Raw genomic sequence first — 17,237 nt, 5'->3', positions numbered from 1 at the left:
TCCTGTTCTTGCACTGGGTGACAGATTTGTTGTTGTTTATTGTATCATCTGGTAATTTACATGTAATCTTTTGGGTTATCTAACAATAGTTTTTGTTAGATAAATTCTAACAAAATTTGTTAGTTAAATAAATTCTTTATTAATTATTTATATTGCTTAACATACTGTGCTACCACAATTAGAAAATTATGAAAAAGCATTACTGCATTTAAATGTTTCCTTATAGGCTTGTAAATACTTCAAACCAGTACATGTTATTTGGTTGTCAAAAGTATATACTATAATATGTTGGAATTAACTAAGAATAGTGGTCATTGTCTTTGTCACTTTTTATTTTAATCTTGGTAATTGATTTTGGATAGAAAAATGGCTTAATTAACTTTTAATAATGTAATATGCTTTAGTTTTAACCAATTAATGCTTTAAATCTCCGCTTTGAGGTATAGATGATACGTCTTTATAGGAAGTCACAATTTTAACAAGGCTCTGAAATAACACTCTCAGTGTAATAAAGGGTAGTCTCCTAGGTCAAGTTCTAATAAATTGTTTGTGCTGCTCTTGCTTTAGAAAGTATCATCTTTCCATAAACCTTGCTGCAACATTAATGTAACGATTCTCAAGTATTTGCATGATGGAATCCTTAAATATTGATAAGATTTTGCATGGAGCAGAATTATGAGTCATCAATAAAAATCTTGGATGACTTGTTTTTTTAAGCAAGGTAGTAAATGATCATATCTTGTGTTTTTAAAAAAACATATCTTGATGTTCTTTAGATAATGAATGGGAGAAAAAAGTACAGAAAAGGAAGGAGGGTGGCCATTGAGTGCTTTGCCAAAGTCCAGGGGAAAAAGAGTAAGCATCCGGATAAGACAGTGACAGCAATGGCAAGAAGAATGGAACCAAAAAAACCTTTTGGATATGTCCTGGGGAAGAACTTGGTGACCAATTTGACATAGAGATAAGGACAAGAATTAGTGTAGGGTGACTCAAGTTTCTAGTCAGGTGGACTGGGTGGACGTGGTGCCATCGGCACAGTTTGGCAATCAATAATGAACCAATAGGTTTGGCAAGGAAAGGATTAACTCGAGTTTTAGCCATTTGGATTCTGAGATGTCTATTGGGCATTGTGGTGGAGCCGTCAGGGATTATCACGCAAATAGGACTGCTGAAAAAAGACTTTGTAAGACTGGTCTTTAATCTTTTAAAAACTTCTTCTTCTCTGCCATTATCTTAGGTGTGGCTTTTCTGCTTCCCTAGAGGAAACCATGCAGCTCTCCAGAACCTGCGGAAAGAGAGAACAGCCAACCCTACAGACTGCCTGGCTATACGCAGCCCCAGGCCACTTCCTGTACCAGGCTCAGATCCATGGAGGCCTGATAGGAAACTGAGTTCTTCTCCATATATTTTGGATTTATTCCTTTTAAAATCACTATACAAAATATTTTTAAAACTGTGAAAAGTCCAATTCTTTGTAAGTTTGTAACATACAGCTCATGGTCAAAATGAATGTGATACGCTGCCAACCATATGATCCGTAACTCCCAGTTGGGCCAACACAGAAATAACCAGCACAGAACAGGCCTGCCGAACGTCAATACGCAGCAGCAAGGCAACCAGTGCTTCGACAAATGGGATGTAGAAAGCATTAGCAGCAGGCCCACTTTGGGCTTTTATTTTTAATTGAACTTAGCTGAACTTTAAATAGATTTGCATTGGGAAAAATGTAAAACTTCCTCAAATATCATACTACTTTAATTCAACATAAGCCACGGAATGAGGGTGGAGGGTTTTATCCCCAGAGAGACTTTTTATATTCGAGTAGCTCTAAGAGAAAGGTTAAATACTAAGCTATTTCTCTAAAATGTTCATATCCTACTGAAGTTTACAAATACATCTTTGGGCTGAACAAAAATGCCACTGAAGGGTGAGCTTTGTGGCATCGACCCTCAAGGTGACTGTTGTTTCACTTTGATGGCCCTTCCTACAATTTTGTTGTGATGCTGCAGATGGTGATAAAAAAATACTGTGATCAAAATGCACAGGCTGCACCCTAGTGAGCAAGATGGGCAGACAACTAATTGATTAGCGGACACGTCATTTCTATACACGGTTTTAGCTTTTGTAGTCACGGTAACACACACACATTGCTGTGAGCAAGTCTTACATAAATGAATTTGTTTTCTGAAACCTCAGCCTGCGCATCCAACCCCCTGCCCCCCCAGGTACTTCTTCCATCTCCTGGCCCACATATCTGTTCTTTCAGCAGCAAACCCAGGGTCTGTCTATTTATTATGTGCCGAATTTTTAAAATATTATTTCAGTTATTCCTTAGATTAATCTGTGAGGTAAACATTAATATGACTCTTGCAACAATCCAAGAGATCAAACAACTTGCCTGAGGTAACCTAACATACTGAAAATTTTATTAAACATTGGAAATTTTTTAACAAGGCCTAATTTTAAAACCTTCGCCATTATACTAGCTGACCTCATATGTTATCTGCCTGGGATCTTCCAAGGTCCTTAGCTAAAAGGAATCCTTTTGCGGGGAGGAATGGAATTTCTGGTATAGAAGAATTTAGAGGACCTAGAAGATCTTAGAGGATGGAGGTTCTTTAGCTGCTTACCTCCTAAGCCTCCAGATGACATCTTGGCCTACTTAATTCAATTCAACAATGATTTAAGACCTCCATGTGCTAGACATTGCTCAGTGTTATAGCAGAAACAAAGATAAATGAAGCCAAGTGCTACCTCCCAAGAAGCTTATGTTTCTCTCCATCTTTGTCTACCAAACATCACTGAATGGCATGCTATCCTCACAGAATTTGGCTTAATCAAGCTAACTACAACCTAAGGCTTATCAGGTATAGGTTAGTACATAGTCCAGGACTCATTTGGACCTACCCCAAGTCCATATATTCCATACAGTATCAAGGACCACATTGAGTAACAGAAGAAGAGTACAAATGGAAAGGAGGAGCAGCTGGTAAAGTTCCACTGAAAGAGTTTTATAGACCATTTATATAGTGTAATGGGCATCTTCTTATTTATCATCATTCCTTCCTTGGAAAACCTACCCCTTCTGTGCATGGTCAGATCCTGACAGAGCCATTAATCACAGTGACCTGCCTCCATTGGCCATAAGAGTGGGCACATGACTCCTCATATTATCTAATCGTGTCTCTCAAGACATTGTGATTGTCCAGAGATGTATATGTGCTCCAGTCACAACCAATCAGAATTCTCTTTTGAAATTTATATGTGGACACCAGAAGAAGCTTCATTTTCCACTGTGATTTCTAACCATGGACTATGTGAAACTTGCCACTGTGTGGAAAGAGCCTGCAGCTGGAATAAAGCCAAGCAAAGACAAGCAGTGCCAAGAGATGGAGAGAGTCACAGGACCCTGGTGACATCATTTGAACTCTTGGACATATTTCTTAGATTTTCAGTTATACAGAACACACACATAAGCAAAATATTTTATCTGTATCCATTTGTGGTGAGGAGGGTTGTTTATTTGATGGAGCTGAAAGTTTAAGAAACAGTATGAGAAGTACATTGAAAGTAGAAGAAGTTGCACTGAGTAGCTGTTGCCTAGAACCAAGAATCCTGACTTTAAAATGAAAAAAAAATGATGTTCTATAACACGCTTAAACCTTGCAGTTAGTAAAGCTGCATCCTTAAGTCTCTGACGGTAATGAAGTGCAAAGCCCAGGGCCTAGCCCAGATGCCCTGCTTTTCCTTTGCTGTGCCCCCAAGAACAGCCCTCTTGGGCATGAGTTCACTGTTTCCCAGGTCTCTTCCAGAAGGATTTGGAGCCATCCCTCTCTATCACTCTTGTGAGTATCAAGGATGTCGCTGAAAGCAGCATCTTGGAATCCTAACTATCCAAGGCAGCCTTCACCTCCTTATTAGCAAGTCAAGCAGTCTGCAGTCAGGTCTTGGGACTTGACCCTTTTTTCTTGGCTCCGACTCTGCAGATGCTGAGCAAATGGGTTGAGATCACTGATCTAAGGTTTCTACCTCCACAAAGAGAAATGTTTTAGCTCATTCCTCTTAGTGATGAACAAACAGGCCTCCAACTATGCATAATCTGAAAACAAGCATTTTGTGGGCCCTCACTGACCATGCTTAAATGGGTAAGTCATTAATCAATTTCAATTACCTGGCATGATGGGAGGAAGAGATCTGGAAACTGACATGCACTCTACAGTGGGCCCTGGTCTGGAATTCGGCTCCTGAAAACATATGCAAAAAGTAGCTGAGGTTTCAGCCTCACAAGCTCTGATAATTTACCGCTAAAAATAAGCATGTGCTCAAGAGACAACTACTATGTACACAGTCTCAGATTTTCTCAGCATCTGCATGCAGAAGCTGCCATCCACTGCCCCAGGAAGCTGAGGGCACTGCTCACAAAGAATGCTTTATCTTTAGGGGGAGCCAGCATCTGTTGAGCATGAGGGAAAGGCAGGACAAAGAGTCGCTTCTCTTGTTCAGGCAGGGAAATGAAACATGATTCATCGCTCTGTCCTAAGCAGTCGCATGTTTACTGTTTCATGACTGTGCTCAGTATTGGAGCTTGCCGCTCCTTAGATCCGTAATGCCTGTCCTTAGCGTCAGTATTGAGCTACAAAATACTGATTGGGAGGCTGAGACACCAATACACCTTGTTCTCACGGGGTACTCTGTGTCATGTCCACATGCTACCTGCACTGAGTAGGTGCTTAATAATTTGCATTTCTTGCCCACCTTTCCATGAATGCTGCCTACTTTAAGCAAATACAATTTGTAAAAGTAAGAACTATAAGGCAGGTAAATTAGGACACAAATACTATAAAAATCAAGAGATTTTTACCTCCCAGTGATTTTAAACTGAAAGTTCTCTCACTCAGGGAGCATTTAAAATGCAGTCTATGCCCTTGATTTGAAATCCTAGCTCCCCCACTTATTAGCTCTAGGACAACAGACAAGTTTAATGGTATCTTAGTATTTCATTTACCTTCTCTGCTAGATGGGAATAATTACAGCAACTACTTTGTGGAATTTTAGCAAACACAAAGGGATATTTATATATAGTGTTTATGAAAGCCTACCACATAGCAAGTCCTCAATAAATGTTAGCTGTTAGCTGTCACCCTAAGGCCACAGAACTGGTTCTCTCCTGGCCCTGCCATAGACTCATGTGACCCCAGAAAGTTCTTTTGCTTCCTCCACTGTAGAACAAGAGATTTGGACCAGAGCAGGTATTTCTAACACGGAATACACAAAACCTGAAACCGACTATCTTGTGTCTCAATAATATTTTTCTGTTAAAAAATAATAATAAAGAAATAAATAATAAACTAAAATGCGCAGTTTACATACAACTTTTCAGGGACACTCTGAGTATGTAAGAATCAGGGCACATTTTTGTGTGTGCCATTTTGCCTCCATCGGGATTTGCAAAGGAAGGCCTCCAGGAAGAATTCACCAAAAGAACAGCTGTCTCGTGAGGCAGGAAGTGGAAATTGTAAAAGCTTTTAAATTAAGGTTAGGTTTGGGGATTATATGAGGCCTTCAAATATTCACACAAAATTGTATTCTTCGTTATCACGGGTCATAGGAGAGACTGCGGTACCTGGGAATTTACTCACCAGCCCTGTAACGGGAAAACCTCCAGAATCATTAATTCATGGATTTATGGGTTTTGACTATCAGTTTTGCCATGCATCACGCACTCCTCATGCATGATGGGGAGTTGCTTTGGTTGAGCTGTGGGAGACACACAAAACCCTGCCAAGATGAGGAGGGGTGGGGTGATACCTGGATGGGAATGAACGGCCTGCTACCTGATACCCTGCTTTCTTAGCCAGTTTGGAGGTGTGAAAGCTCACCCCTGCCCCCAGTACAGATGAGACTCCCCAGAGCACACTAGCCTCCCAGGTCAGCCTAGTTCCTCGCCAGCCAACCACTGCCCATGCTGTGGTTAATCACATCTGTAATAGACTTTGTAGTGAACTCCTCACTCCCGCCTAAACTTGAGGATTGCTACAGATGTCTTTCTAAATTTACGCTGATGGTTTAGTTTCTCTTCTCTTATTTTGAGTTTGTTTATGATTTCATGTGTTTGTATAGTTACATGTAACATTATTTAAGAAAAACTGAAGTGTTTCATGGTTCCCAGCTACCTGGGGTCTGATTCTCATTTCCAGCATTTGCTGAGTGATAGCTAACATTTCTCACTACCAGCCAGCTCCTTTCTCAAATTCTTGCTCTTTGCATTAGAATTTACTAAAAATCATCACCAAATGCTAGTGCTAAATAAGTCTCTCACTGGGGACTAAATGTCAGAAGCACAGACTTTTAGAAACAATCTTGTGACGACTAGGCACCACAGGCTGAACAAATTCCAGACTCCAGGACCCTTGTGATGGTTACTTTCATGTGTCAACTTGGCTGGGTCACAGTGCCCAGATATGTGGTCCCATGTTATTTTACATGTTTCTGTGAGGAGGCTTTTGGATCAGAGCACTTCACATAAAGCAGATTGCCCTCCTTAGTGTAGGTGGGATTCATCCAATCACTGAAGGCCTTAGCAGAACAAACAGACTGACCTGCCCTGACCCAGACAGAATCTGCAGCAAACAGCCAGCCCTCAGACTTGAACTGCAGTGCTAGCTCATCCTTGGGTCTCAGTCTGCTGGGGCTCGCCAGCCTAGGTAATCAGGTTGAGCTCATTCCTTAAGATCCGTGTGTGTGTGTCTGTGTGTGTACATATGCACATATATGATTAGTTCTGTTTCTCTAGAGAACACGGACTAATACGACCCTGTTTGTTCCATTTTAAATAATGGAATAAACGGAATCCATTCTGCAGACATGACTGGTATGATAAACTAAAGAAATAATGTTTACAAAAAATATTTGAAATAAACAGAATACTAAGGAAATATACAGATTTTTTTAGTAAGCTCTGACCTTAAGAATTTATAGTGAAACCATCAGTTTACTTACAGAAGCCCTAGAAATTTCTTCTGAACACAACCCTTTTGTGAATTTCTCTCTTTTCGTCAAGTCTTCACCTGTGGGCTCAGACAAGTTTGGCCGAAGTATGATACTCAAGGGCCTCAGGAAAAGTGGTGCTGTTTCAAGGTAAACATCAAGGTCGATCTCCCTGGGTCGTTGACCCAGTTGCTCCTGACTAGTCTCTAGCAAGCCCTCCCTCTCTGTACCAGATTATTCAGGGGTTTTCCAGGTGGCCTCTAAGGTTCATGTGTTCTTTGCTCACTAAGGCCTGACTGATGACCAGACTTTTTGTTCATTTGTATTTTTTAATCTATTTCTCCAACAAGGTTTTATAGAAAATTCACCCTGGGGTCCAAAGACGAAAAGACACCATCCCCATCTAAACATTCAATACAGACTCTTAAATAAATTTCTAAGGGAGAGGACCTGACCCAGTCTCATGACCCTAATATCTAGGATGCAGAAATACCTTTAGAGTCTTTTGGTTTTTCTCCTGAAGCATATTTTTGCTCCAAGTCACATATAACCTATGAATATTTTCATACCACAAACCAACTGCCTTTTCAACTTCACCAGCCTTGGACCTGAAAAATCATCTTTTTTGACCTAAAATCCAGTCTCATAATTCAAATATATTGACATTTTTCTCTCCTGCTGTTGACAAGAAGTGTGTTTAAAACACTTGAATGCCAAGAGTGGCTACAAAACACGTCTTTGTTGTCCCACCCAACAGGGCTCTCTTTGGTGCTCCACGTCTCACCTGGTCATTTTTCATGGCAACCTTTGCTCTTACCCACAACCGCTGGCCTCCATTCATAGGGTCCTCTCCCCACCCCATCTGCCCCCAACAACTGAGAATCTTTATGGATTTGTCAAATTCTACTAGCCTAGTCCTTATGGCCTTAGTCCGCACTCTTCCATTTTAATCCAACTCTAAGGTAGGCCAACTGTTTTATTTTTATTATATTTGAAGTAATTATTTGCTTTTCTAGCAAACTTGTTGATTTTTCTGTTAAAATGTTCAGTATTACAATTTTTTAGCTCAGAGAGCTATCTTTTTATTTAATTTTTTGGTATTAATACTTATACACAAAATACACAATTATAAGGGTATATATAGCTCAATGAATTTTCACAATGTGAACATATCTAGTGCAGCCAGCACCCAAATTAAAAGAGAAAACATTATCAGCACCCTAGAAGTCCCCTTTGTATTCCCTTCTGGTCACTCCCTCTCTGTGGTAGTGACTTTTATTGAAAATCCACACCCCCCCACCACCACCGTGTGTGATGGATGAGACTAAACATGACTGAGACATGATGTGATCTGCTTAAGAAGGAAAGGTCGTCTGATCCCTCAAAGGGGAAGGGCCAAGAGCCCCCTACTCAAGGGGCTTTTATTGGGTTCATTTGTACAAGAATATAGGTAAGGCTCAAACAATCGATAGCATTCGAAGAAGTATGAGGGCTTATTCTCAGTCAGGGTCAGATAGCTAATGAGCCATAAAACTTTGAGCCATAAAACCAACTTCTTGCTTGGACCCTTATCATTTAAATGAGAACATTCTAAACAAAGCAGGATTTTCACAGGATTTTTACATATTTTTTCTTATGCCTGATTTACCCCCATACCACTCTAGCAAGGCAAGGAGCTACACCGGGCCTCCCCACCAAGTATTCAGGCTTAAGGGGATTAGAGCCAGGAAGCACTTCTCCCAGAGAACATGGGGACTGGGGCTATGTCAAACCCGGGGGCGGGGTGGAGAGTCTATTGCTCCCTCTTTGTTGCAGCCCCCAGAGTCCTTCCATGATGGCCATCCACGTGATTGAGTCTGGCTTAGGTTGCCCCCTGCCATGAGGGGTCTTACCCATCACTGACTTCCAACCAAGCTTTAGGGGCAAGGAGAGGAAACTGAGGCAGCGTTTGCTACCAGAGACAAGCTTTGTCTTCTGCGGCTCGCATTCCAAAGGTCACTTGCTTAGCCATGGGGGGCAGTTACAATTCCTGAAACCAGGCAGGGAGGTTCCCAACACCTCTCCCTGAGGGTAACCACTACCTTGACTTGTCAGTTTACTAATTGTATGTAAATAAAATCAAACAGTGTTGTAGCAGTGATGGATGTGTGCCACTTAGATCTCCCTTTAGGAGAAAACCTACAGCAAGGAGTGCAGTGAGCTGACAGCCTCTATTTTTGCAGCACCAGGATCTATTGCAGAATTTGCCCCAAGACCATGCTCTCCCTGGGGCACTCAGGCAATGACTGAGAATGGCCAGGGCATGGGAACCAGGCTGTGTCTGCTCAACACAAGACTCTCTAATGGGTGATCTGCGCTCCAGGGAACATCATCAGCCTGGCTGCTCTATAGTCTGGCAGTCTTACCAATCCTCCTCCCTTCCCCCACTCCTTCCACAGGTGTCAGGTCTGCATTGTAGTATGACAGTTCTCTCTGCCTGTTTCCACTCTCTCCCCCCTTTATCTTACATATTACCTCTCTTGGACTTCAATTCCATTTGGCATTTGCTTTGTAAAAAGACCTGAACTGACACACATCTTTTTTTAATTTGGCTTCTTTCACTTAACATTATATATGCAAGATTCATCCATGAACAATCACTTTATTAAAAAGTATAATTATATACCAGTAAAGCTATTAGAATTCTATTGACATATGTACTAAAATTGTATAACTCACTACAGTCTCTTTCTCATCTTTGTGATCGAATCTCCTCCTGCAACTGCCAGCCTCCTCGAGTCGCAGTCAAATTCTCCCTGAAGGTGTAACACAGTCAGAAGTGTAGCTCTGATGAGAACACATCCAAGAACCAGCTCACAAACTATCAACAGCTCACTCATTCATATAATAAATGTACCTTAATATAACAAATATGCACCGCGCCATGCACCAGGAGGGGCACCCTTGACAGGTCACATGAATTCCTAATTCAGTATCCTGGCAGTTGAGGGCCCCACAATGTGGTCCCAGTCTGCCTTTTCAGGTGAATCTTCACAGACCCCTACTCACCCTTGAAGAGGTATGTTCCACCATTCCAAGGATTCCTTACGGCTTCTCACTTGGAGCAGTCTGAACCTCAAGGCTGATCTGGGCAGGGCTGGAATCCCTCCTTGTCTGCATTTCCAAAGCTTATCCAAGCTTTAACTTCAGCTCTCAGGCAGCATTGGTGATGCTGATAGTATTGGAGAAAAAGCTTTGAAAACAATGGGAAAAGCAATGGGCTCAGGGCAGAGAGGGCAGAGTTCAAGACCCAGTTCTTCCACTTACTGCCTTTGTGCTAGAACTCCTCACTTAATCTTTCTGAGCCTCATCTGCACAATAAAACAGATTGATCTAGAGAACTCTACGGCCCTTTTGAAGACTCCAGCCTAAATGATTAGGCAGAGAAGCCCGGACAGAGCTGGTGCGTTTGGCTACAGAATGAGCACGTACTAAGTGAGATTTGCTTTGTTTGGTATTTTCTTGGATATAATGTTTGCCCTGCCTTGCCCCAAATACTGGGTAACCCTGATCACCACTACTACATATCCTGTGGGTATCTTGGGAACTTTCATTTCCTGTATTTGAGAACCCTAATTTCAGTGTGGTAGGGAATAAAATTGGCTCTGTTACCAAACTTTGAAAAGCTGAACATTCTGTGAGGCATTTGTGTCCTTAACATGTTCACACACTAACACACAAAAAAATTCAAACAATGTCATTAATATATAACAGCTGTTGGGATTTTTCAAACTTCAATTTTAAGTTGCTGGTTTATAAAATTAAATCTTTATATGATTTTGTTTGAGTCTAAAATTTTTAATTGTAAGAAGCAAAACATTAATAAATCTAGAACTATAGGATTAGTCATTTCAACAATATTCTTTTGGTTTACAATTTCTGCCAGTGACCTAAAAATAGTTATAGAAGCTCTTTTGCTTTTATTTTAAATATGAATTCCTTCCGACTTGGTCATCTGTCATCTGAGGCTTCTAGCTTTTCTCCCAATTGAATTCTATGTGTGAATTTGTAATGCTTGAAAATAGTAGTTAGAAATGTAAGCATCAACTACATACACACAACTATACTCAAGTTAAAACGCTTACTATTAATGTAAGTGGTTATCTAATATTTTAAACACTTAATAGCTCTTAAATTTTTTTGTCTTTATATAGTTTTAATTTTCCCTGGAGTTTTAGTTCCATTTTCCAAGCATATTTACACACTGTTTTTAAAACTGCTAAAGAAACCTAGATAAATACGTGACTGGAAGTTTAATGTCTCTGTAAGTTTATTATACAACAGGGAAAGGAAGAAAACTAACATTTATCATGGGGATGTGTGCTAATTTGTATGCTAGGTTCTTTCACATATATTCCCTCTCATTTAATTATAGGCAAAAAGCTTATAGTAAAACAAAGGAAAGGAAAAGTAAAAATGAAGTTTGAGGATTTAGCAGAAATCTGATGACTTTACTGAGTTCATGAAGATTTTTTTCAATGTCTACTTTAAGTTCAAGTTAATAATGACTATTTGAACTCTCTAAGAACACCATCTCTGGTGTGTAATTAAAATGAAAGCTTCTGGGCGCACCTTGATAACTAAAAATGTGTTCCGCAATTTGACCCCTCCATTTCCCCTACTCTGCCATGTTAATGTAATATTAAAATTACATTTTACTTAGTCCCACTTTGTTCAGCTTATTTTCTAAGAAATCTGAGAGCTGATTTGCATTAGGTGTGATGGGCTCTTCACTGAGTTGCAAAAATGGATTTCATTTGTACCTAAGAGACTCCATTGACATACATTAAAGCAAGACATTTTTGTTCCCTCTAATTCAAGTTTTGAATTGTTAATGAGTCTGTAGCAAAAATAGCGATTAAAAATAACACTTAAATAGACCTATTTGAACCCTAAAGTATACTGAAATTGTCCAGGCATGTGTTTGTAAAATAGAAATTATTAGAGAGGCAAAATCATTTTTATCCTAATTAGCAATAGTCACTGAGATAAGAGATTTCAAAAATTCACCCTTGAAAGGAAAAAACAAACAACCAAACAGAGCCCTGCCCCTTCCAGGCACAATTTGCAGAAGATATAGCATAAGAAGGCATTCTTTAATTACGTATAGATAGAAAAACAGGTAAAAGATGACTAAGTATTTTCAAATATTAAAATCTACAAGAGCAATGTCAGTGGCATTTTTATTGATTGACTGAAAGCATTTTGGGGAATTGCCACATACTATTGCATTTCATTAAAGAAAAAATTTAATACACAGGACTCAAGTGACTTAAATTGTGTTATTAACAACAGTTAGCGGCATTAGAAGCAAAGACCCAGTAAGTTCTCTAACATGCTCATCATTCCCTTTTCACCAGCGCTGTTGATGTGAGAGGCAGGCAAAGCAAGAATGGCCAGTGTCTGATTTTGGACTCCCGATTGGCCCCATTTTCCCAGAGGGTTAGTTGGGAGCCTCAGATGTTTATGATTATTTACCTCTGTGATAGCTCACATGCGATTCCTAGGGGCTTGACCAAATTTAAGAGATTATGTAGATCACAGGCCAGTGCTTCTCAAACTTTAACTTGCATAAGAATCACCTAGAAAGCTTGTTAAAACACAGATTCCGATTTGGTAGGGGTAGCTGGGACCTGAGAATCTGCATCTTAACGAGTTCTCAGGTAAAACTCACACTTTGAGTAATACTGTTAGGAACTGCTGGTTTTATTTAATAAAGGGCTAGATGGATAGAGCCTACAGGTCAGCACCAATGACTTTAATGGTAGTGAGGCCCCTGGGCATGGGGATGTGCTCACAACTGCAGAGGGTGCTGCTTACACCCTACCAGCGGCACACCGTTCCCCACAGCCTTAAGGGCTAAATGCGTGTGTTCCAAGAGAAGGAGTGGGAGGGGAAGAGGCAAAGAAAGAACAGACACAGTGTTGTTTTGACCATTGAGTTTTAGGAATTTCCCAGATCCAGAAATATTATCATAGCCTGTCTAGTCAAGCTCATTTAGGGTCAGAAAGTTTTGCTAAGGAGAACATCTGTGATCATCTATGGAAGGCAGGTGTTACAGATTGACTCTGACCACCCACCCACAACCTTAAATTCATATGTTGAAACCTAACTCTCAGTGCTATAGTGTTTGGAGGCAGGGCCTTTAGGAGGTACTTAAGTCATGAGGTTGGGCCCTGGCCATGGAATTAGTGCCCTTATAAGAAGAGACCACAGAGCCTCTTAACCCCTTTTGCCCTGTGAGAACACGGCAAGAAGATGGTCATCTATGAACCAGAAAGCAGATTCTCACCAAATACAAAATCTGCCTGCACTTTGATCTTGGAATTCTAGCTTCCAGAACTGTGGGAAATAAATTCCTGTTGTCTTTGAGCTACCCAGTCTATGGTGTTCTATTACAGCAGCCTCAACAGACCAAGATACCAAGGATCTGGGGAGACTTGAAGTTCATGTAGTACCGTTTGGGACCCACAGGACAAGGACATCTCAAAATTGGGGAGCTCATCTGACCTATTTCTTCCCAGAACCCTCAGTGACTTTGTTGGCACAGGCCCCGGAAGCATCGTCAGGAAACAGTATGAAAGTGCCATCACAGAGGACACCGCCGGCAGAGGCAGTGAGAAATTGCCGTCTCCAAGAGCTGGCAAGTAACTGCTTTTATCACAAACCTCAGAATAACAAGGTCCAAACTGAGCCATCATGAGATAACACCTGGGGCCTCCCAACAGTGGGCAGGGGGAAGAAAACTCTGAGAGATTTCCATGGGCAATGGGGTTGAATTCTGGGAGCATTATACGTGGGAATACAAAATTTGTTAAATATTATTAATAAATGTAATCTCTTTCATGCTCACAGGCTGGTGAGTTCTGAGGACATTCAAAGGAATGAAATTCTTAAATGACAGCAATCTTAAAAATACAGATCACAGGCATTCCAAGTGTTGTGATGAGAATAACTTTGTTATTTTACTATTAGTCACACACCATAAGTAATTCACCTTTCTAATTGATGTCGGCTGCTTGTAAACTGTCCCTTCAACTACCACTTCTGTTACCAGGTTTTGACATCTGATGGAAACCCACAGTTCTGAATAGGAGAGCCTCAGATGAGCAGGTTTGGCTGAGCTCAGATTACTGAGTAGTAGAGACCACCCTCTCCTCCTCTCAGCCCCCGCTCCTTGGCCCACCAAGTCTTCCTCTTTAACCGCCGTGGGAAGACTGTCCTCATTCCACAGCACTACTCCTTCTCAGGGGAGGATAAGGGATGTATCTAACTGATGAACTTGAGGAAAAGAACTGAACTGTTCCTAGCTCAGTTTTTTCTGCTTTTGATATGGCCAGTCCTCTGCTAGGGAGGGGTTTGCCCTCTGTGGGGAATATGTTGTATGGTAGTGTCTGGGTGGGTAACCCAGCTGAAAACCATTTAACTTCTGCTTCAAACCACATTCTCCCACCAGGGTCCCAACAAGAAACAGGCAGCACACTCAAATTAGGATAATTTGAGAAGAGTATATTTACAAAGGAATCATTTACAAAGGTAGGAGCAAAGTATAGGAAAAGTACAAGGGATTGCACCAAGACAGAGCTCCCCAATGTGGGCAGCCATCATTCAATCCGTGCAGGTCTTCAATGGAACAAAAAGACCAAGGAAGGTTGAATTTGCTCTCTGCCTGGCTCTGTGGGTTAAACAATGAGCCTTGGTGGCTTTTAACTTGAAGCCCTCGCAACTCCGCCTGACAGATTTCTCAGGCCAATGGAATCTGCCTGACCTGTACAGAGAGCAGCTGGAAGTGCCAGAGAGGTAGTTGGTTCTGAGGGCATCCTTCAACCAATAACTGATAGGAGCTGGAGGGTAACTACCTCAGCCCCTTGTTCCTCAGGGAAGCAATTTCAAGTTATGTTCTACCCCAGCTCCCAGAGTTAACTAGTAGGATCAAGCCCCAGGGTCCAGTGGCGATATGTTGATACCACACCCTCTTCTGGGCTTTCTGACCTTTCCTGTCTCATTTCCCTATGACACTAACTTTGTTTCCAGGTTATCTCCTAAATAAACTATTTTATTCAAGTCCTAGATTAAGGTCTGTTTTAAGTACACCCACACTACAACAGTAGTGCATACAGCTGCAAAAAAACGAGAAACTTGTCCCAAAAAGCATTTAAATAGATGGAGCTCCAAACAACTACAAATCTCTATCAGACCCTTCAAGTCTAGATAATGTTAAAAGAGCTGAACTGGGATTTAAACCTCCATCTAAGAAACAGAGGTCAAGATGTGAATGTAACCAAGTCAATTGTCTGATAAACCAAAATCAATGAGAAAAAAACAAGTAAGTCAAAAATCTTCAGAGGAATTTAATACAATCTGGTCTCCACAACATAATAATCACAATGTCTAGGACACAGCCTCAAATATCCAACATATAAAAACTAGAAAACTGTGACTCAGTCTCAAGAGAAATATCAATATAAACCAAACCCAAAATGATTCAGATATTAGAATTATTTATTTAAAATGAGAGTTTTAGCCGTAGCTGGTGTGGCTCAATGGATTGAGTGCCAGCCAGCCTGCAAACTGAAGGGTCACGGGTTCAATTTCCAGTCAGGGCACAAGCCTGGGTTGAGGGCCAGATTCCTGTAGGGGGCACTCGAGAGACAACCACACATTGATGTTTTCTCCCTCTCTTCCTAGCTTCCCCTCTTTCCCCTCAAACAAACAAGCAAATATAATTTTTAAATACCTATTAAATATGGTCAGTGAAGCAGAAGAAATGTGCTAAAAATGAATTAAAAAAATAGGAAATCTCAATAGAAAAACAGAAACTATAAAAAATCAAATGGAGCCCTGGCTAGTGTGGCTCAGTGGACTGAGCACCGGCCTGTGAACCAAAAGGCCACCAGTTGAATTCCCTGTCAGGGCACACGCTTGGGGTCCCAGCCAGGACCCCAGTTCAGGGCATGAGAGAGGCAACCAATCCATGTTTCTTTCCCTCTTTCTCCCTCCTTACCCCTTTCTCTAAAAATAAATAACTAAAATCTTTTTTACAAAACCAAATGGAAATTCTAGAACTTAAAAGTAAAGTGGCTAAAATAAAAATATTCATTGGCTGTAGCAGAACAAAGATGACAGAAGACAAAGTCAGTGAAGTTCAAGACAGATCAACAGAATTATGCAATCAAGGAAGGAAGGAAGGAAGGAACAGGAGAAAGAAAGAAAGAAAAGAGGGAGGAAAAAGAAAAGAAAATCAGAGAACAGAAATTCAGGGACATGAAAGGCAATGTCAAGACATGGAGCAGAAAAGATATTTCAAGAAATCATGGTCAAAATTTTTCTAAGCTTGGTAGAAGTCAAATATACAGACTGAAGAAGCCCAGTAATACCGAAGTGGGATAAATATGAAGAAAACCATACCTAGCATGTGATACTCAAACTGCTAAAATATTAATAAGAAAATAAAATAAAGAAAAAATATTGAAAACAGCCTGACAAAAATACCACACTCCCTCTAGTTATTATTAACATCATATGTAAGACAAGGGAGGTCAGGACACAGTGGAGTAACATACTTAAGTTGCTGAAAGAAAAAAAATCTATCCAGTGAAAATGTCCTTCAAGAATGAAACTGAAATAAAGACATTTTAAGATTAAAAAGCAAAGAAACTAATAGGGTTTATCATCAGAAGTCATGTACTACAAGAAATCCAATTTAGGCTAGAAAAAAATGATACTAGATGGATACTTGAATCCTCAGGAAAAAATAAAGAACATTGGAAATAGCAAAGAGCTGGATAGTTATAAAAGCCTGTTTTTCCTTCAACTTTTAGGCCTGCATACAATTTAGAGCAAAAAATATGATATTGCTTTTGGAATTTGTAACATATGGAGACGCGATAAATATGGCAACTATAGCATAGAAAACAAAATGGGTAAATAAACCTCTGCAGTTGCAAGATTTCTACATTCAACTAAATTGGTAAAGAATAACTCAAAGAGAGCCATAAAAAGTTAAAGATAGACATTATAATTCCTGGAGAAATTAGTTAAAAACATAGAAAGCAACCAAAAGATAGATTAAAATGTAATTCTAAAATGTATCTGACCCAAAAGAAAGCATCAAAGGAGACAGAGTAACGAATCCACAGCAGGGACAAACAGAAAATGAAACATAAATCCAGTGATGTCAACTGATGGCCCTGGAGTAACTGGATTACCCA

The sequence above is a fragment of the Sturnira hondurensis genome, unplaced genomic scaffold (assembly GCF_014824575.4).
Source record: "Sturnira hondurensis isolate 20B ecotype Veracruz unplaced genomic scaffold, ASM1482457v3 Scaffold0004136, whole genome shotgun sequence".
NCBI lineage: Eukaryota > Metazoa > Chordata > Mammalia > Chiroptera > Phyllostomidae > Sturnira > Sturnira hondurensis.
This window is presented reverse-complemented; position numbering follows the sequence as displayed.